Source organism: Strongylocentrotus purpuratus, unplaced genomic scaffold, assembly GCF_000002235.5.
Source record: "Strongylocentrotus purpuratus isolate Spur 01 unplaced genomic scaffold, Spur_5.0 spur5_contig_825, whole genome shotgun sequence".
NCBI classification, from domain to species: Eukaryota; Metazoa; Echinodermata; class Echinoidea; order Camarodonta; family Strongylocentrotidae; genus Strongylocentrotus; species Strongylocentrotus purpuratus.
This window is the reverse complement of record NW_022145530.1, coordinates 319,783-342,211: the sequence shown is the minus strand read 5'-3', so window position 1 is coordinate 342,211 and position 22,429 is coordinate 319,783. Positions and strand designations below refer to the sequence as shown.

Genomic DNA, 22,429 nt, shown 5'->3' with positions numbered 1-22,429 from the left:
CTCTAGGTGAAAAATACTACAGTCATGTACTATACTATCATTAAATATGTCAATGAAGTAATTAGCTGTTTTTATCTCTTTTTCTCAATCATGCAGTGATGTTTTGTTTTTTGACATGACAGCTCATTAGTTACCTTTTTATCTGTAAAACAACTTACAATTAAAATAATTCAAGGGGTCTTCACTGTCCAATCAAGCACAGCAGGAAATGCTTTATTTTGGAGTTAATGAGTAGCTTATGAAATCACCACCTACTCATCGATCTAGACCGGAAGACCAATATTCAACAAAATCCTCAGAGTAAAAAAACAGTTCATGATTTTGAATTACACAAAGGCGACAACTTTGATCTGACTGAATAAACCATACAGTGATAGATCTCTATGGATTAACAAAAATTGTTTCCATCAAGAAAAAAGAACTAATATTAGTTTTAAAATCCAGGCATGGCGCTAAACAAATTTTTAACTGACAGAATCATGTTGCAATGCCCACAAGGAATAGAACATTGATAGAATGTAATATCTGAATTCATAAAGCAAACAATCAGATTATTTTCTCTGTGTCACAAAAGATCAAAAGGTATACCATCAAGATGGCATGAGTTAACACCTTTCTGGCTCTTGATAACTAAAACAACAACAGCAATGATAATAATGATGATGGAGATAATGATTATAATAATGCTATGTCTTACCAAAGGATGTTAGTGCCGGGATGGGATTTGAACCCTCAACCCTCGGATTGAGAGTCAAGTGAATGAACCACTATACCCAACACCTCTACAACTGATGTGTAATCATATTTGAATAATTTTAAAATTGCTCACCTCAGCATTATGTGAAGTTTTAAGTGGACTTGTGGACCGCCATCAGTCCATCTTCACCCTCTTCATCTCGTTTCCATGGAAACAGCATCTGTTCTTCATCTCCTGCAAATCCTGGTCTTCTGATACCCTATTCTGTTCCTGAGTCACTCTGGTAGCCGACTAGGAATGGGCCTTGGGTAAGGATCATTCTCTTTCTGACCTCCATCTTCCTTCGGTGTTTCCACGTCACCCTGCTTTTAACTTTAGATGAACTGTAGCTCATGGTCATCCTCTTTTTGTCATTCTCTCAAGATTATCAGTCATGAGCTTCCACTGAGTGATGGAAACTGCCTCCATCTGTATCTATTCTCTTGTCCACTCCCTATACACTGCACTGTTCCATTTCCATTCCATCTGGCCAGCCATAGATTTCTCCTGCTTGTGCATCAATGATTAATAACGTCCAAGTTCACAGTTAGATCTGCCCGATGCTGAACGAACAATGTTATTTGCACCCAAAGGAGTATTGTTTAGCCCACTATCTTTGCATCTATGATTTTATGATATGTACACTTCAATATTTTTTTGAAGAAATATGCAACTGCAAGCTCATCATCACACAGCTATGCCTGGTGTTCAAATGTACAGGGTTTTGATTTCTCATCCTCTCTTACAAAATGTTAATGATAATTTGTTTTTCCTAGCTGTCAGAGATCATGTAGAACACTGTTCCTTTCTTCTTCTTCTGTTGAAGTACAGGCCACCATGTTGTCAGTGTATATTTGTACAATATTTTTCATACATTTCTCCCTTTATGTAAGAGATTATCTGAATTCCAGATTTTAGTCCCAGTGATGGAGGAGTTAAGAAGTTATAAACTTGACAACATTAACCCTTGGAATGGTAGCTACAACTTAATGGTGTCTGTGAAATAAAGGTGCAACAAGTGAAATTCATGAGATGAGGAGTTTTTCAGCAGCCAATCGATGTCAGCCTGTCGCATCACCTTGTGCGTGGTGTCAGGAGAAAGAGTGGTTCACAAACACATCTTCAGCACCTTTGGGGATCTACATAAGTTCACAGCAAACTATTAAACAGAGCGACAGTCTCTCTGCCCTTCATACTCTGTACAAGGTATTTACATGTATGACTGTACACTGTACACCAGAGATGTCTTTGCATTTTTTTTTTTTAATGATAATAGCATTTTTAGCTTTTGTTCGTCCATGCAATTAAATTCACAGAGTCATATAAAGCGATCCACACATTGTTTATTTATTAAATCATTGTCACTCCAATTCCATCCAAGTTGTTCTGTCTAATGATCCTATTCCTCAAATTGGCTACACCTATCTTGTGTCCAAAGGAGGAGTTCAAATATGCGCATAAATCTTGATGATGAATATTCATGTATCTCAGTCTCAAGAGATCATCAAAAAACAGTTTCAAGCGGTTTTCAAACTTTTTCTTGAACTGTTGTCATGTTGAAAAAGTCTGCTGCAATTCGATCCATCCATATATAGACTACATGTCAGTCTTGGTAAAGTTTCCAATTTGTCCATTCAATGTTGTTTTTCTTGATGTCTTCTTGCATTTCAAGTTGTCACTTTCGACAGATCCAATACCATACCTATGAGAGACAGAAAAGACAAATATAAAGAGAATAAATCTTTAGTTATCATCATCATCATGAGTGCTGGTATTGATGAGAGTGAAACATTTATCAACCAATCGATACACAATTCTGTACAGGAAAGTAATGTAAAATGAATACAGAATGGAAGATTCAAAGGCTAGGCATTATACAAAAACAAAGAAAGGTGAATTTCCCATACCAGCAATATTTCAGAACACATCTCTTGCTGCTCCTAATTTGAATGTGTATATTTTTTATCAAAATGTTTACTCCTTGGTTTAGATTTGTATGTGTCTTACAAGTAAAAATAGAGAGAATGCTCCTTTTAAAACCACATGAATAACTTTTGTGATCAAACCTATTTGAGTGACATCAGAAATGTAGAAAAATACATTGTAAAAACTGGCAAAATAGAAATCAATGAAAATGGAGAGATTACATGACTTCTTTATTATTTTCATATGCACAATTTTATTTTTATTTTTTAATACTTTTATTACCATTCCACACTAAGTATTTTGTAATCGTGTAGTTTAAGACCAATTTTTCCATAAACATGTTACAAAAACACATCTAAGCAAGCTGTGTATTACATAAGCAATACTTATTACAAAAAAAATATGGTAACTTGAAGGACAATCTTCTATAAATTTGTTTTAGAGACTCTACATGTAGGTCAAGAATAAAGTTACACCATTACATAGAATGGTGAAGTGTGACGTCATCAAAAATATATTTTGGGAATTTCTCAGTTTTTTCTTCATTTTCCAAAAGAGCATTAAAAATAATGTCCAAATGTTGAAAACCAATTGAATATTGTAAGTATTGGCTGAGATAAGACCATCTGAATAAAAAGATTTCCTATAGGAGCTCAGTGTTTAATATATTGCTCCTGGTTCATAACATTACGAGCCAGAGCATTATAACACTGAGTTCCTGTAGGAACTCTATTTATTCAGATGGTCTTATCTCAGCCAATACTTAACATATTCCATTGGTTTTCAACATTTAGACATCATTTTTGATGCTCTTTCGGAAAATGAAGAAAAAAAATTAGAAATTCCAAAAATAGATTTGTATGATGCCACAGGTTCGGTACTTTATAATCCACAAGATATTACCTGGGCCCTGTTTCATAAACCTGTTATCTATAACAAATGCTAAATTTCTATGACAAATTTCAGGATTTCAGTAGTTTAAGACAGCTATTTGAACTTTTTATTGGTAACAAGTTTTATGAAACATGGCCCTGTTTCCTCTTTACAAATGTTGGCAGATTGCCAAGACCAGCAACGCTTTTATAAAACACACTGAATAAATACTCTCCACTGATCAACAGTCTTACAGATCAACAGTTTGTTAATCTTTAATCTCACAATGGATTATTGATTGTGAGAGGGGGATGGCGATTGTGTCCTTGCACCCTTGGGGGGCAGGCCGAGGGATGCGCCCCTCTAATGATCTCCCATTAACGGGAAATGGACCAATAGGAGAGCAGCGAGGTATTTCAAGAGATACCGAGGAATGCAACTGCAAGGGAGTGTCCTTACACAATAAACAGACGTAATGGAAAAGCATGTCTGCTGGTACAACTTTTTCAGTGATATATATTTGCAGATGGTCGATGCATGCCGGTGTATCTTACTGTTTTGGTCCTAGGGATATACTTGTGTAGAGGATATTTTCTTCTTGTTGGTTTTGTAAACGTTGAGTGACTACCACTAGCTTCTTCCTGAATAAATTGTTGGACATTTAACAAATATTACAGAGAATTTATACAAATATTTATAATCTTTTTGTTGCTTTAAGATGTTCATTTAGTCCTGAAAGTAAGGCACCACTTTACAAATATCAGGCTATTAGATGTATGTTGAGACTTGAGGGCTAAAAGGACATTAACTCTGAGATAAAGTCATAAAATATGTCACAGAGACATCAAATGATATTTCATATTTGTTCATTCATGACCCATCTAAAAAAGAACTTTGGACATTTGCTGGCATATTGCTTTATAAATGTCATGTTCCAAAATAATACCCCAAAATAGTGTAACTTTACAACCAAATCCATGAGAAACCTTCCTGGCATTTCTAAAAGTGGCTTTCATACTGCCATTGACATTCAGCATCTTTTGAATATAACGACTCATCCTAATTAGGAGCACCTCTCCTTCACTCAATGTTTCCTTGATTGGAGCCAGCAATCCTGAGAGTGAGTGTGAGAAGCCAGGTTTGAAATCCCCCTTCCCCTTCCTCTTCGGCGGCGACTCATTGACCTTGCTGTGACCTTTCCACCATGATTACCTCTCTCATCATTAGATCTGGATTGCTAATCAACTTTTCCCGCTTTCTGACACACAGGAGCAAACCAGAAAATGATAATGAACGTATGTAATCTTCAAGTCAAATACAGCTACCAACTAAATTAATCATATACCCTTGTAAATCTGATGTTTTTGTGTGTTTTTTAAACTTGAGAATGAAAGTTGGGCTGGTTGAATTAGGTTTTTTGTTAAATACTTTTAGGGGTAAGCTTTAATATGTAACATTATCAAGAAACATAAATCTTGATATCTCATAATAGGGTAGTGATCAAGGAATTCTGTATTACCATTGAAATATGTTTTTTTTCAATCTTACTCTCAATCACGTACCATTTGGATTGAATATTCAAATATTTTCAAAAAACAAAAAGAAGAGTCCAGTTGACAATTATATACAACATTACCATTATATGTTCACAAGATTTTATGAAATCTATCAATGCCTTCAATACACATGATATTTAAGAATAGAATAAATATATCAATAAATAGTAATAAATTTCTTGTTTAAAATCATGTGTGATAGATGAAGAAAATATCTTTTTATCATCTATGGGTAAGTATATTTTCAAAAAAATGTTACTTGGCATAAGTCATAAATACATCTTACATGTCTAATACTGTATTTAGTGAAATCCATTTGACACTTTCCATAAAGTCAGTGACACAGTATTGTCCATTCCACAAGTGCCAATGATTATTGTTCACGTCTAGCTGTCGCTGGTTGATAGAATGCTAACCAGGCTGCAATGGCATAACCCAATTTGTTCAATTAATTTGTTCACATCCTGCGTCGTGTGAGTAAGATCATGTGACTCACACTCACGCCCTCGCTTGGTCACTTGGTGCGTGGGCCACGGGTGACGACGAGCCGATGTCCTTGTGATTGCTTTCTGTCATGTTCTTTTGAAGGTACCGTAATAAACGATGTCTTAATTAGGTGCTGACCATTTCTATTCTCAGCCAGAAACAATCAGTGTGCCTACATGTACATATATATATATATATATATATATATATATACAGTCAAACCTGTCTATAGCGACCGCCCAAGGGTAACACAAAAATTGGTCTTTGTAGACAGGTTCCTTTAGCACATGTTTCAATGAGAAACCATTTTCAAGGAAAACAAAAAATATGGTCTTTGTAGACAGGTGGTCACTACAGCAGGTTTGACTGTATATACATATACAACTGTCAAGTGCGCTTTGAATGAAGGAGAGTTTTAAAAGAAGAAAATTAAAAGCTTATGATTTCATTTGGCCCTTTATTATATAGTTATGAAAAATAATAATCTGTTTTTGTTTAATTTAGAAAATAAAGAGATCGTGACAAAAGCTAAAATATTTACATGAACGCATTTATATTATGCAGTATTTAGTTTAATATTGTATGGCTACATTTTAATCAGAGAAGAAGTCTTCACAATTCCAATCTTCATGAAAATGTATCTGCATTTATTATATTTCAGAAAACATGATTTCTGTTGGTAGTCTCACAAATACAAGAACTTATTAATACAAGATGGTGCTGCATGTAGAAATATAAATATCTTTATATTTGTTATCTTTCAGAAAACAATAATTTCATCATTTTCTGATTTTTATTTATAATGTTATCAGTATTATATACTTTATTTATAAAATCACTTCTAGAAATGCAATAAAGTAATAACACCATTATGGTTTGATTTAAAGAAACAATTGGGTCATTATTAAAGCTTTATACCTTTAACAAAACATTATCTTAATAGCTGTCCACAAACTAATATTAGAAACAACTCATTAATGAAATAGGTAGTATGATGTTGATTTAGAAGAGGTAATCGAACAGACACGTTGGACTTCTCTATGTCCTTCTGTGCAATCCAGGTGTTTGTTTATTTTTCTCGGGATGACGTCAATGGAATCCATGAACAAACATGGCATTCGATCACCAAACCTTGATAGCACAATTGTGGCATTCTCTTACAATGGCTTATCAAAATATTTTCTGTTTGGATCTAGAGGGATGTTGACTCATTAAAGAGCAATCCAACTCTATAATAAGTTGATTTGTATGAAAGCAGAAAAATAACAGAAACAGAATGGCAAAAGTTTGAAATGAATCGGACCAATAGTAAGGAAGTTTAATATAAATGTTTGAAATATGAGATCACTAATTCTATGTGAATCTCAAATTGGTAGTTCGGTCAGTGGATTGTGACGTAGGGCGTGGATAACTCTCCCATTTGCCTTGTACAAAAATATCATTAATTTCTGTTTTTCTTGTAAGTCTCTTCTCCCTTGGGGCACTTCTTAAACTATATCATAGATAGCATATTAATACAGGTCCTCTAAAAATAATAGACTCTCCTGAGCAATAAATACAAAATTTCATTTTAGTCATTATGTTGGAACAGATGGGAAAGTAGTCCAGCACTACACCGCATTGACACTACCCCTTCAGCCAATTTGAAGTGCCCATATGTACATTTCATTTTTTTCCCATTTCATTTCATTTATTAAATAATAAATAAATAAAGTACATGAGATTGCATTGTACATAGTAAAGCAATGAAACTTAACAGTAATAAGTCCACAGTGTACAACAGGCATATAAAACAGGTTGGTCATGGAGGGGACTGCTCCGGTATTGATTACAAATTTCAAAAATTCATAACTTTCTTATATTTACTATTTAGTCAGATTTAATTGAAACTTTCATCAATTTGCTTCTCTGATTTTTATGCTTTCTTTTAGAGTAGCTGTCTATTTGGGTCAGATTTTCCTTAAACTTTAAAACAGAGTTATAATGCACTTCTGGCTCTGAACAGACAACATATCAACAATGCCATCTTAATGACACGTCTTCCACTTGAATTAAACTCCAGAAATGATTTAATTTCATTTTTTTTCATTCGCCTTGAGCCGCACAGGGGGTGAGGAAGTGTGAATTTAGCTTTTATCTTAAAGTGATGCGGACACACTTGAAGGCCATATTTGTGCATCACTGAACATGGGGTGTATACATCACTCAACCTAATCCCAACATGAATCACTATGGATGGGACTGCATGTACAAGCAAAGGGGTCATGACGATGATGATATCGTCTTGACACGCAGTTTGCAGTTCTGGAAGCCTTCGTCACAGCTATGGACAAAGAGATATTGATCGCTTTTGTCTAGCCTCAAGCCCTCGATACAACATGCATGGAGAGGCTCTGCGCTTGGGAGACTGCAAATGGTAGGAGAAGCCTTCGAAGGAGATAACTAAATTGATTGATACATGCAATTCGTAAGTGGATTGGTGGTTAGAACATATATGCACAGCGCATACATGATAGAGATTGTGGTTATAAGATCCTTAACATTAGCTGGTAGTTGGGACTACATTATAAGCCCCTGATGCAGAAACCCTTTACCTGAGTTATCATTAGATCTGTATACATTTTCTTTCATTTCTTGCCATTAGCAATTTTCTGATCTTCCTTAATTATACCATTGAGTGCATTTTTCCTATTTCTTATCCTCGATGCTTTTAATTTGATAGGCCTATAAAGTTATTCAGTAAATTAACTCTTTATATGCCACAATGTATTTATCACAAGATATAGATATACCAAAGGCTACAAGATTATTCAACTGTTTCCGGCGCAAGATTGATCTATACCGCTACAAGGCAAGGCTAGGGTTGTCATGGAACTAATTGAGACCAGAAACGGTTACTTCTGCAAAGCCATTGTGTTGCACAAAGCAATCCTTCCCTCAATTGTTGCCTATTTTTTGTGCAAAGTTGGATGTGTGGCAAACAAGCTACCAAGCACAGAGGCGAAGAAAGCAACCAAAGTGTTAATTAGAAATGAGAAATGACCTTCTGCATTCTTTCTTTATACACGCAATGGCCCAACGTATAAATTTACTCTTACTCATGTATTATACATTTGTTTCTATATTTTGTATATTGTTTGCATACCTTATGTTTTATATAATTATCCACATTTGTTGTATAACTGATTTTGTTTGATTGCAGAAAATAAAGTCTTTAAAATGAAATAGATTTAGATCTACTTTTGACATTAGACTTTTGATCCAGGGGTCACTGTTTAAATGCCCAGGGTTTTTTGGCCGAAATGTGGGTATTACCCATAGTGAGTAGAACATCATGGTAGTATAATCATCATTACCACACCAATATACCTCACTACAGTTTGTCCGTAAAAGTTTGTCCTGTTCATGCTTGTGGAAAAGATGGGCAACACAATGGATATGTTAATATCTACCTCAGACAGTGATTATTGCAGGGACAGGGGGAGAAGAGGGAAAGAGAATTAGTAAGGGAAAGAGAGAGGGGGAGAAAGAGAAAGGGGGAGAGTGTGAGAGGGAGAAAGGTAGGGGAGAGGGGGAGAAAGAGAGAGAGAGGGGGAGGGAGGGAGGGAGAGAGAGAGAGAGAGAGAGAGAGAGGGAGAGAGAGGGAGAGAGAGAGAGAGAGAAAGGGGAAAGAGAGAAAGGGGGAAGAGAGGGAAAGGGGGAAGAAATAGAGAGAGAGAGAGAGAGGGGGGGGGTGATTATATGGATGGGAGGAGAGGGAAAGAGAATGAGAAAGAGAATGAGAAAGAGAATGAGAGGGAGGGGAGAGTGAGAGAGGGGGAAGAGTGAGAGAGGTGGAAGAGAGAGAAAGATGGGGGAGAGGGGGAGAGAGAAAGAAAGAGAGAAAGAGGGTGAGAGAGAAAGAGGGGGAAAAGAGAGAGGGGGAAAAGAGAGAGGGGGAAAAGAGAGAGGGGAAGAGTGGGGGAAGAGAGAGAGAGAGAGAGAGAGAGAGGGAGGAAGAGTGGGGGGAAAGAGAGAGAGAGAGAAAGAGAGAGAGAGAGAGAGAGAGAGAGATCAGGGGTGAGAAAGCAAGAGGGAAATAAAGGGAGAAGGGGAGGCACCAAGTGTGAGAGAAATAGTAGAGAAGATGAGAGGAGGAAGAGAATAAATAGAGATCAGAGGGAGGGAGTGCAGGGGTTAGGAGAGGGAACCAACATACAAATAAAAGGACTAGACATGAAGAAAAGACAAGGAAAAGGCTATCACATTTCAGCTTCTTCATCGGAGACAGATAGAAATAAAAACCTTAGCATGATAGACACAGCAGACATTCAAGTTGGAGACAAGTCCTTGTCTTGAAGTATGAGTCAAGGACAAAATGACCCTCAGAGTGACAGACTGGTCAAATTTAAGGCTGGTCAAATTCAAAGCTGGTCAAATTCAAAGCTGGTACTGCCTCTGAAAATTGAATCTGTCTGGTGCAAATTGCATTATCTGGGTATCATAGCCCATACCCATGATCATCTTATTATAGGAGGGTTATACAACAAAGTGTGCATGCAAACCTGAACAAAATAGGGAATCTTGCTCAATTTAGACATAGGGTATGAAATCAATACTGAATGTTATTCATATTTTCTCTGCATGGTTAGGAAAAAAATTTCATGGAACAATTTCATATCAAGCAACAGTTGAACGACTTTCAGATTGACAGTGTGGCTATTGATTTATTATTACAAGAATATCTGTGACTTCATATTGTATTTGAATTTTCATTTTTATTTCATATTTGAATTATGTATTCCATACCATACCTTATTGAATAGTCCTACATTCATTGATTTGCTTTCACTATCTGTAATATCACAAAGTATTTATATCTCTTAATCATCATGTTATCTTACCCCTCTTTCCCCCTGTCCACACACAACATTTTCCGTGATTAGGCGTGATTAGCTATACCGTTTCGCGATAGTGATACCATTTCGCGATAGTTTTACGATGAAAATTGTGTGTGTGGACACTCACGAACGATACGTATAACGAAACTAGTCTAACGAAACGCAGGTTTGGGCATTGTTTCGAACTAGAACTCAATAAAGAATCACGCCTAATCACGCCTAATCACGAAAAATGTTGTGTGTGGACAGGGGGAGTGTAACTAGTGTAACTAACTGGGCGGGGCTTAACGTGACCTCGAGCGAAAGGAGACCAGGCCTCTCATTTCCGCTTCCATTTCATGACCGCAGTAGCAAACTGTGCACCTATACGACATTTCGCTGTAGAGTTTCAGGATTACTTTCTTCTGTGCGGACATCCTGGAATTTATACTTTGATTATTTATAAGACGTTTATTGTGTGTGGACACTCTGAAATTTATACAATGATTCTTTATACAACGTTTCGTTATAGAGTTTTGGGATAAATTGTTTTGTGTGTGAACACGCTGTTTAAAGATGAGGATTGTATTTTTCTTTAGTATTTGTTTCTTTTGGGAAGGGGCGCTAATAATGACATAAACAGCTTTGAATAACCTACATTATGTGTGCGCCCTTCAACCTGTCATAACTCCTCCAGTGAGTAACATCTGATAACAAAAAGCACAATCATTTTTCTCTCTTTTTGTTGATCAGTAAACTGTATCAGACAAAATAGGCCTGTCCTCATCAGCTCGAGATTGCCAAATAACCCGCTATTTTAACTATCCCAATCGCAGATTATCCAGCTAATTTGCGTCTTCATCAGCCCGCAGTTGCAATTAGCAGGATATTTGGTCGAGATAATCATCCCAAGATATCTTGGGCTAGTTTGCAAAATATCCTGCTATTTGTCCGGTGCATTTTCACCGCGAATGCCGAACAAAATCTCTCGAGCTAATTTCTCGAGCTCAAGTTTCGAGTGTCGAGGTTGAGTCTCGAGCTGATGAAGACGCAATTTGAAACTTCAGGCTTATTTCCCAAATCAGAAATATTGGGCTATTTAGCAATCTCGAGCTGATAAGGACAAGCCTAATGTCACTCAAAAACACTCACTCCGTGAATCATACTTGGGGGAAAACTCTACCTCTATTTTAAGGTACACCGCACACAAAATAGCCGAGGTGGAAATTGGGGGAGAAGTAGCAGATGAAAATCTGGCAATCGTTCTTTTACTTAAAGACTTCTCTATACCAGGGAATGCGTGCAAGATCTAGATCACGACAGAATGAAAGAATTCTTTAATGAACTCAAGCCAGTCAGGTGCTACAACTTTCTCTATAAAATGCGGTATTTTAATACCATCATTTCAAATATAGTTCTTTGCAAATGTCAAGACTTCACATACTTCTTTAGAATTTAAAGGGAATAAAGCAAACGATGAGGTTTCCTATAAATTAGAAAAGGGTGCTTCTTTCACAGTAGAACAAATGTTAGCAGCTTACACTCCTAGCCTCCAGATTCCCTTGTATGCCAGAGGGTATACCCAATCCAGTGGTCAAAGATGCTATACAAAGGTCTAGATCTGTCCACTTTTGGACATATGCTACTGCTCCATACTGGTGTTTCACAAAGATCTTAAGTTGAACTTAACTCTAAGTTGGACTTAAAAATTATGGAGAGCTATTTGTAGTCTTGAAATAAAATATATTCAAAAGCGAAAATTCAAGTATTTTAGACTTTTTATAAATTTCTCATCAAGAACATGAAGTCTCCTTGATAATAGAAAATTTAATTAAATCAACATTTGATGCCTTTTAAAATAACTTTTACAAAATATTTTCCTAGATGCTAACGGCTTTCCATAACTGTTAAGCCCAACTTAAAATCTTTGTGACCCCCCCCCCCCCCCCCAAGGATAACTAATGTACAACTTTCAGCCTGTTCTCAACCCAAGCCTTCAGAACGCACCGTGGCAATGACTTCCTCCAATATAATCTCATCACACATCATATATGAGCTAGGAATAGAGGGTCCTCATCTAAATATATAACAAAAGGCCACATGTCGTAACCGATACTAAAAGGGGACAGAGAGAGTGGCGGTGAAGGAGTTGTGGGACTTCAGCCAAGAAAAAGGATTCAGTCACATGACTAGCGCTTCTAGTGAGTTCTAATTGCTTTGTCACTTTTGGAGACTGATTTTCAACAACAATGAAAAAAAGAAAAAACAAACAGGTACTATCCATTTTGAATCATAATTGTGAGTTTGCCAAGAAGTTATTCCCAGTCATCAGAGGTCCTTGTCCAATTATCATGAATATTAATTGCTTCTGATAATCATTGGCTAATTCCTGTGAAATCAATTTTACGTCAACTTGTTAACATGTATTTCCCTCTTGAAGGCCCTAGCTTTCAGTTTGATTGAACCTGTGTTTTGCAGAATAAAAGAGACCAATGGAAACATAAACGGGAAAAAATAAAAATGATTCATAATGAATAATAACCATGAAAACTTGACTCTAACTTAAGGTTACATTGACTACACAGTAACAGTGTCAACAAATGAATACAAGTGTATCTACATTGTATGATACCTGCGTCACTACTACTGTTGCATGGTCAAATTTTAATAAAGATTCAGATTCTGCTATTAATTACAAATGGTTTTGATAACCCTGGACTGTGACCTTGCCCCCTTCCCCCATCCTTCCCTCCTCCCTGTACCCCTCCTTGGACTACTATATCCAGACAGATAATCTTTCTCTCTGCCCCCTTCACCACCTCCACTATAGAAAGGATGCATTAATGATATCTTCCTTCCATTCAAATCCCCTTAAAGGTCACACAGAGACATACTGTATAACCAGTTGAATTATAAACTTGTAGTAACTTTGGATTAAACCCATTAGAAACATGTATTAGATGACAACGACACTGTCACCAATGGGTTAATTAATGTGCCATGTACAATGTACACGTAAGCCAGAAGTGAGACATTAACTTGTGGGTCACCAAATACAACCTATAAATGGGTCTACCACATTTTTACGAGGGAGGAAAGGTTCAATAAAAAATGCCCAAAATAGATTGCTGGAAATAACATTTAATGACATAAAGCAACCCTTTCCTGTTTTGTTTTTAATTCGAAAGAATGAAGGAAAAAAAATTGCATCCTTGTTATGCAAAGAAAATTAGACTTGCACATCAGGGCCCTACCGGTATTCCATAAAACTTATTTTCAATAACAATTGCTCAATTTCTATGACAAGTTTGCTCTTAGCCAATCGAATGCCACAATTTCAGTAGCTTATAACAGTTATTGTAACTCGTCTCTGATAACAAGTTTTATGAAACCGGGCCCAGGTCCTTAGAGGCCTGCAAATATCAAATGGCCTCTCTTTTCCTTTCTTATAGTATTCCTACGCACAATTTTTTTGTTACCCCAAAGTTACTAACATTCACCTATCAACTTCACTTAAATTGAGGTCAGTCAGGATATCCTTGGAGAAGAAGAGAGCAAACAAGACTGGAAGATGAGTAATAGAACATAGGTTCAAGGTTTATATCAATACCTTAGAGGCCCGCTAATTATGATCGTCCTCTGTTTTTTTTACTTGCATGAATGAATGATGTAACATAAGGGTAAACAATTCATCTGTATACATCCAGAAGGGCATTTAACTCTCTATTATGCTTTTCACACTGGCAATATTTTCCTTAACCCCGTACTATAGGTGGGGTTAAGGGGGGGTCTTAGCCCCACCTATAGTACGGGGTTAAGCCTATTCCACTTTCTGTTCAGACTGGTTTTTACCAAAGTGGGCTAAAGTTGGCTAACCCCACCTATAGTACGGGGTTAACTAACCCTGCAAAATAGCAGGGCTAACTCCGCAATTGTGGTGCTAACTCCTGCTAACCCCGCAATTGCGGTGCTAAGCAAATGAATGAGAACAGAAACGAAAAATAGTCCGGTACTACGCAATGGAGCGTATCGCAGCTGGCCAGATGCGAAGTATGTCCTATCATAACATACACGATATCCGGGGTTAACGAAATGCAGTGAGAACAGCGGGAATTTTCTTATTCCGGAATAGGCGCTAGTACGGGACTAAAAACAGCGAGTGTGAAAAGCCAAAAAAATAGTCCGGGGTTAAGGATAGTACGGGGCTAAGCAAAGTACGGGGTTAAGCAAAACCAGTGTGAAAAGAGTATATTAAAGGTACTATGTCTCTTTTGCAGCCAACCTCAAATGCTGTAGAACTTTGCAGGAATTATGAATATGTCATGTATGTCCTATCTGTGAAATTTAAACGTTAGCAGTGTCCTCATATTCAAATTATGCAAGGAAACCTGTTTACTTGCTAGACTTGACTGTCAGATACTATTGAGTGACTGACTGGCTTTTTTTCTTCTTTGGTAATAACATACATGAAAAGAGTTGTAAAGGGTACATGAGCATTTGTCTACATCAATAACCCACTTCTTGTGATGGCCAAGATTAAACTGATTGAATCTTTGCGCAGCATAAAACGTATGACCATTCGGTACAATTGTCTGAAAATCAAGACTATTACTTTTGGGCTCTATAGCCCTAAAGTCGATTTGACAACTAATAGTCGTTATTTTCCCACTTAAAGACATTTTCAAGCCCCACCTTTTTTAGGGAAGTTCTAAATTAGTATTATCTTTCAAATGCAGTTGGAATTTAACTTTTTCATTTTTTTGGCCTGCAAATGGGACTTGTACCTTTAAATTGTATGGGTTAATTCTCTTTTGGCTTTAAACAGACAAATTATTCTATGATTTAATCTTAAAAAACTGAAATAATTTTTATGTTTAATAATTAGAAAGGAAAAGGTGTCTACTGACAGCCAAAAGGGTGTTGATTCTAATGTTTAAACAATGTACAGTATGAGCTAATGCCTTTCTTGATGTGACAAAAAAGGGCAATTAATACAAAGTTCAGCAAACTTTCCTCATACCCTGTTTGAGATGACTGTTCATTCTCTTTTAGACTAGATGCTTGTTCTTCTTATTCAAATAAAGATTAAATTAAATAGCAATTCTTATATTGTCACATTCCATTATATCCTCCTTGTTTTCACGAAGTGACGGTAGTGAGGAAAATCATAACGCAAAGTGAATGCAATTTTTTTTCACTGCCGTCACTTCGTGAAAACAGCGACAATATAATGTTGACACTGCACTCACAATAACTGCTCTTGTTAGTAATCAGGGCATCGTTTCAGGAAACCATCATCAACATCCCGCTGAATTGCTTGTTAAACTTAATACATGTATTTTTGTAAATAATAGGATGTCGGTGAAGGAAAAAAAATCAAGAAAGCATCTTCACAAAGACTCCTTTAGATGAAAATGTACATGCCAATCATACCGCAACATGTAAATGACCTAGAAATTATCTAAAAGACATACATGTACATGTAGACCATAGTTCAAAAAAGTTTTAGAGCCAAGCTAGGGAACATAAAAAAGTGACATGTCATGACAGACAGAATGGGGAACGATGAGTAATACGCATCTGACCATCCAGAGGCCAGGATTTCAGTGATGACGTACTTCCATCGTCTGGGGCTGTCAACGGAAAGTTTCTGACACGCTATCTCCTCGGGATTAACCGACAGGGGCATATAGGTCGTCAATCCTCCATAGCTTTTGGGATCATCCCCTCCTTTCCCATTTATAACCCCTCTCTTAATCCTATGGTATCAATTGGTCACCTCTTAAATATCGAAACATCCAGTGATTATGTTTGTTTAAACAATATTGTCCATTAGTTTGCAGTATCTTGCAATGCGTATGGTTGCTTCACAAAGTTTGAAAAACAATTATTCTGTTGGTCTTTATACAGTCCAAACTCTAAAAGGAATTTAGTTGCCAACATTTTCAGATATGTTGTAGATCTCGAATAATTCAACTAAATTAACATACTGTAGAGTACCGTAGTGTGACGTCATCTTTACTAGGAAGAAAAATCATTCTATTGTTCAACAGCAATACCTATGAATTCTATTCCTTTGTTGTTTAACAACATTGATTAAAGATTACTGGTACCTACTATCATCTATTCCTCACCCAAACCACAACTGAGGGTCATACAAAGTCAATAAATCCAAAGGACACTGCCTTGTAGCTCCTTGGTAAATAAATGACATTATAGATTCGTGAACAGGTCAATGTTATTTTTCTAGGTGACCTTTATGAAGTAGACCTTCACTTGCATTTATTTTTCAATGATTGATTTATGTGTATTTAAGTCTTCTTGAACAATAGGAAATAACGTGTACAATACCAATATCACAAGAAAGGACATATGTGGTCTTTTACAGTATGTTCAATATAATTTACATCTATGTTTATTACTATATTTGACTTGTATATCATATGATAATGTTGATTTGTATTTCTATTCTTGGAATCTAATCAATATTGAATTTGAAATGCATGTAGACTTGACAAGTAGGAGATCAAGTATTGCAAGTCTGTATAAGGGTCTAATTAGTGAGTAACTACTACAACATATTCTGGAATACATCTAAATAAGGATAGTCGACAAACTGTCTGGCAGCAAAACACCATTGGGAATTCAAATCTGAAATAACTTTGTTCTTCTTGAAATAAGTATATTTATTAAGAACAATGACATGAGCAAGAGGGTGACACAGTTAATTTCAGTCAATTTCATAACAGTACAATATTGAAAGACCGTTTTAGTAAGAATATTGTGCAATTTATCCATTCATCGTCATTAGATGTTCATTCTGACCTCAATGGGTCACAGAATTGGATACTTTGTGAGAATAATCTGAATGTACAGTATACATCATTTGCAAAATGATGGCCAGGCCAGCAAATCTGAACACAGCTCTTTAACATCACACCAGTGAAGGAAAAGCTGAACAAAAAATAGAAAGGATCCCAAACATGAGAAATTATAAATAGAGAAAAACAAACCCCCAGTTAAAGACCTGGTAAAAGATGACAAAACATATGTCAATATGATAAACTTTAGAACTAAGGGAAAAGCCTCAGTTAGAAGTACTACAAAGGGGTCCCACACAGGTTGATACAAGGGATCCCATGTGATTGATTCAGATTTTTTTTTTTAAAGGATCGTTTGCAAACAGATACATTCAAAGGTATATGAATGTATTTTTTTATAAGCTACCGTACACAAGTAAAACCAAAGGCCAAGAGAGAAACACTCACAATGGTTTCCACTTAAGGACTGATTCATATTGAAAAGATTGTTTACAAAACGATATACAGTCGCAAGTATGAACTCACGTTTTATATTAAAGACAAGGAAAATACTCTGGAAGAAATACTCACAAGGGTTCCAACACAAAAAGTACTGATTCAGATTGAAAAGATCGTTTACAAAACGATATACATTCACAAGTATGAACTCAAAGTTTTACTCTGTGAGAAATACTCACAAAGGGTTTCCTTACAGGGAAGACTGATTCAGATCTAAAAATATATCGTTTTGTGGTCAGGTAGCCAGGTTGGGCCCTGTTGGATTGTCTAGGTTAGCCGAGGAGATCTATAAGCCTCCAAACATTTGTCCAATCCGACATCACATGTCTCTGACTCAGTCTGGCGTCTAGGGACCTTTTCCCCCTCTTTCTTCAGCGCTATCTACCGGTACCTCAAATGCAAGTGGAAACTCTGTTTTAGTCATTGCTAATAGTAAAACTCAAAGACTGTTGACTGGAATCATAGATCCTGTACTGTATTAGACAAGATATTGCAAATTGAAGTAGGTTAGACTCGACTCAAAACACAAACTGTGTTTAGCCTTTTTCTAAAATTTGATTTAACAATGGAGTTAGCCTCGAAGTCTAAGTTTTTTTCTTTTGTTTAACACGATTTTAAATGAATAAGTAGAATATGGACTCTTGTGGTAATTAAGTGCGAAATGAGATACATGTAATGTGATTTTAATACACCGTGACCCTATAGCACAAACCCTTGGCAGTCATAACATGCACAAACTAGGGAAGCTCGAATGAGAATGGTGTCAGAGATAGTCCAGGGCAGTTTTTCCTGATGGTTCAAATTTTACTACTAGAACATTTTTTTGTATCAATCTCCAGAGTTGTATTCAGGAAATGAGTGATTGACATTCTGTATGTGCTTGGGAACAAGGAATTAGGGACTCTGAACCAAGAATATATGATACATTTGCAAGATTCAGTATTGTGATTATCTGTGCTTTCTCAAGATTCACAATTGAAAATTAATTTCAAAAATTGAAGTTTAAAATAGTGCAAAATCAATCCAATTTAAGGATATGAAGAAGATGCAGTTTCAATGATTACTGTTCCTCAAAAGTTATTATAAATGCTTTTGTGATAATTACACAGAGAGATATTATGCACAGTGCAAAACTTAGAAAAAGACTAAACTTGCTCTATCAAGCAGTATTATACAAATAATACAAATTTTCTTTACCCAGGGAACTCTCATCCGCTTCAATGTCCTTCTTCCTGGAGGTCCTACAATAAGTATTAACCAGCAGTTACCGGGTACCCACTTAAAACCTGGGTGGAGAGTGGCAAATGTGGATGAATGTCTTGCCAAAGGATGTAATTAAAGGAAACCAAAACCTTCATACTAAGTTACTTTTATTGTAAAGTTTAAGATATTTGAAAAATATCAGTGACAATTTGAACAAAATCGGGCAAGGAATAAGGAAGTAAGAGCTTTTTGAAATGACTAGTCACTAGAGGGCGGTATTCAATTTGATGACATCATCTGTGAACAACTCTCCATGCCTTTTGTACATCAAATTTCATGTTTTTACTTCTTTCTTGTGATTGAGATAATGTACTCCCCCGAAAGCAAGATATAGAATGCAAAATGATATTCTACTTCACATGTTATGAAGTCGGATCAGGAACACAAATAAATACGAAGAAAACAAAAAAATTGTGAAATTTTATGTACAAAAGGCATGGAGAGTTGTTCACAGATGATGTCATCAAATTGAATACCGCCCTCTAGTGACTAGTCATTTCAAAAAGCTCTTACTAGGCGTTGTGGCGTACGCCTGTAATCCAGCTAACAGTGGAAGTTACAAACTGATTCAGCCGAGGACGCAGGTTCGAAACTGAGTCACGTCTTTCGGATGGTGACGTTAAAGGTCGGTCCCCAGACGTAAATAATCATATCTGATTGATACACGTCTGTAAAAACCCAATACACACACACACATCTTACTTCCTTAATCCTTGCCCGATTTTGTTCAAATTTTCACTGAAATTTTTCAAACATCTTAAACTTTACAATAAAAGTAACTTAGTATGAAGGTTTTGGTTTCCTTTAAGTGCTGGGACAGGACTTGAACACTGAACCCTAGGATTGGGAGTCAAGTGAATGAACCACTGTACCACAATACCTCCACACATTTTCAAAGGAGCATGACAGTTTGCTTTGAAAGATGTGTGTATTAAAACATGGACCTACTATGAATTAAAACCTACATGTATCTGCACAGGAGGGATTAGACCTCCCTGCATGGTCACTGACAGGTTATCTCATCAAATCAGCTCTCAATTAAAATCAGAAAAAGGGGAACCATGGAGGACCAACGGTCACCGCTTAGGCATTATTTGCTATATAGAGGGCGCAAGTAGCTTTAAGTAGTGCAGTGGGGCTTTAAAACCAGAAACAAGGATTCATCAATAAATTAGAGTGGAAATAAATTCTTTTTTCTTTCTTGTCTGTGTGTAGACTAGTTGTAGGATACATCACATTAGCACCTCCCATCTCCAGATTAGCCCCCCGCATGGATAGTAAGCGAGAATAACATCCCTTTTTTATAAAATAATTCAACATGGGACTAAAAATTATGTTTATCACATGCCCTTGAACTTTGTTGCTATTTAAAGATAGCACCCTCTCCCCCTCCAACATGTTTCTCCTTTGAATACATTTTCATATTTGTATAGTTTTATCAAATGTTTATTTATTTTTTCTTCAGAGATATGAGACCCAATTCCTGAATTTGTTTGCCTTTGAATAGTAATTTTTTGTTTTTTTGTTTTTAAAGCTTTGTTAAAGCTTTTTGAATGATAATGGAACTATAAGAACACATGGGTAGATCTGTGCTCAATCATAACGTATAATTAAAGTTTGAATAAGCAGATAATTTAATGCATACAAGTGTAACATTTTCTACATCAAAGTTCATTCAAAGTACATAGCTGTAATTGCAGCTAGGCTAAAGCCGGGGTTATAATTAATGTGCCTCGGAATAGAATTTCTAGATAGACCGTGCTATAGAAATGGCTATAATTGTTAGTATTATTATTCTGGTATTAACCATGCCCTTTCCAATATCAAGTTAATTAAGTTTTCCCAATAAATACAAAAATACGAAGTTTCTATGCTAGTTCAAGCAGGACCGTGTATATTATGCACATAAAGCATGAACAAAACATAAATTTCACCACATGCTTTTGAGAAACATTTGACATTGTTCTGGACATCGTGCTAATTGAATGGATTAGGGCAAGGTGAAATAATCTCTAATCGCTTCACATCTGCCCCGACCTACATGGAGGTGGGGTAGAGAACTTGTAAGGGTTCGGCGCCCACGGCAGGGGTGGTCCCCTCTCATCTGGTCGTCCGTATTGTGCAGGGGGAAGGGGAACTTCAAGGGGGCGCAGCTATATATAGCCACTGGGGAGTTGATTTCAAATTTGTCACTTCCTGATCGAGCCCTCCAAACCCCAGGGAAGTATTGGATGAGAGGGGGAAGGACGCACAATTAGGGGGTGCTGAAGGAAAAGGGGGGCAAAATGGAACTTCTCATGTTTCAGACCCTGCCAGAATAGTTTGATATCTTGGTAGACTTGCATGGATGCATGCGATTCTGATGTCTAAGCCATTAATAACGTGGCTCCGCTTGGGAACCAAATTCCTCACTACACATATTTTAAGAATCTGCAATATTTTAATAGCTTTTTGTTAGCTAATTCAACATGTATGCTAATGATTGTAGCTCTATTTGGTTCTCTTGGGGTGCGTTTATTGATCAAATTTTTGCCTAGAATCAGGTTTCTCAAATGTCTTTCAGGCAAATTTTGAAGGTGATAAACGCAAGCCTTTTTTAAACGTCTTTAGATATGGGCATATCTTAAGACGCAAAAAGGTGTGTTTTGAATGTGACCTACAGCCAGAATCACGTTTCTGAGAGATGATTTAAACGCAAAGCTGTTTTGAACCCCACATACAAATCGGACCTTCCCAGGCTAATTTCCTGTTCGGAGATAGCGCGCCATGTGTTGTTGTACAAGCATATATGTGTACTCGTCCATCTAGTTGACCTCCGAGAAACTGTCTACTACCCAGGTCAAACGGCGCAAAGCAGCTGCGCAGAGACAAGGCCTTTATTTTGAATCATGAAAAGACGATAAACGCGACATCTCGCAAGTCACGATCGTATAGTGGGGTTCGATAGTGGGGTTCGATATATACATATCTAGTGGCAAGACACGATAAACGCACCCATAGATGAGCAAAGTAGCACTACTTTCTTGCAAGAAATGGACTTGAAATTAGACATTTCTTTCATTTCACATGAATCTATAGTTTCAAAGTCACCTCTTAATTCACTGAAGGTTGTGAATGTAGGATATCAATTACACTGCACAAAGGCATTTGTATGTGTAATGCAGAAATTTGTATGTTGTGATCATCATTGTAAAATACTTGATCTATTTCACTATCCAATCTTTTAAACCAATAACTACCCCCCCCCCCCCCTTACCGGATTTCAGATGACAGCATACATCCATTTCAATTGATAATAATCATAACCAAGTCTCCAAGAAAACATAGCAAATATTTTCAAGAAATTAACAAAAGATAATTACAATATCATTATCCATTACCTTGTAAAATGATGAATATAACTATGATATA

General features: G+C 36.5%; 1 pseudogene; it reads right to left on the bottom strand.

The window, feature by feature from the left end:
* Positions 1–1,174: 1,174 nt before the first annotated feature.
* LOC115922808 overlaps positions 1,175–22,429 on the bottom strand; it is a 30,174-nt pseudogene continuing 8,919 nt past the window's right edge.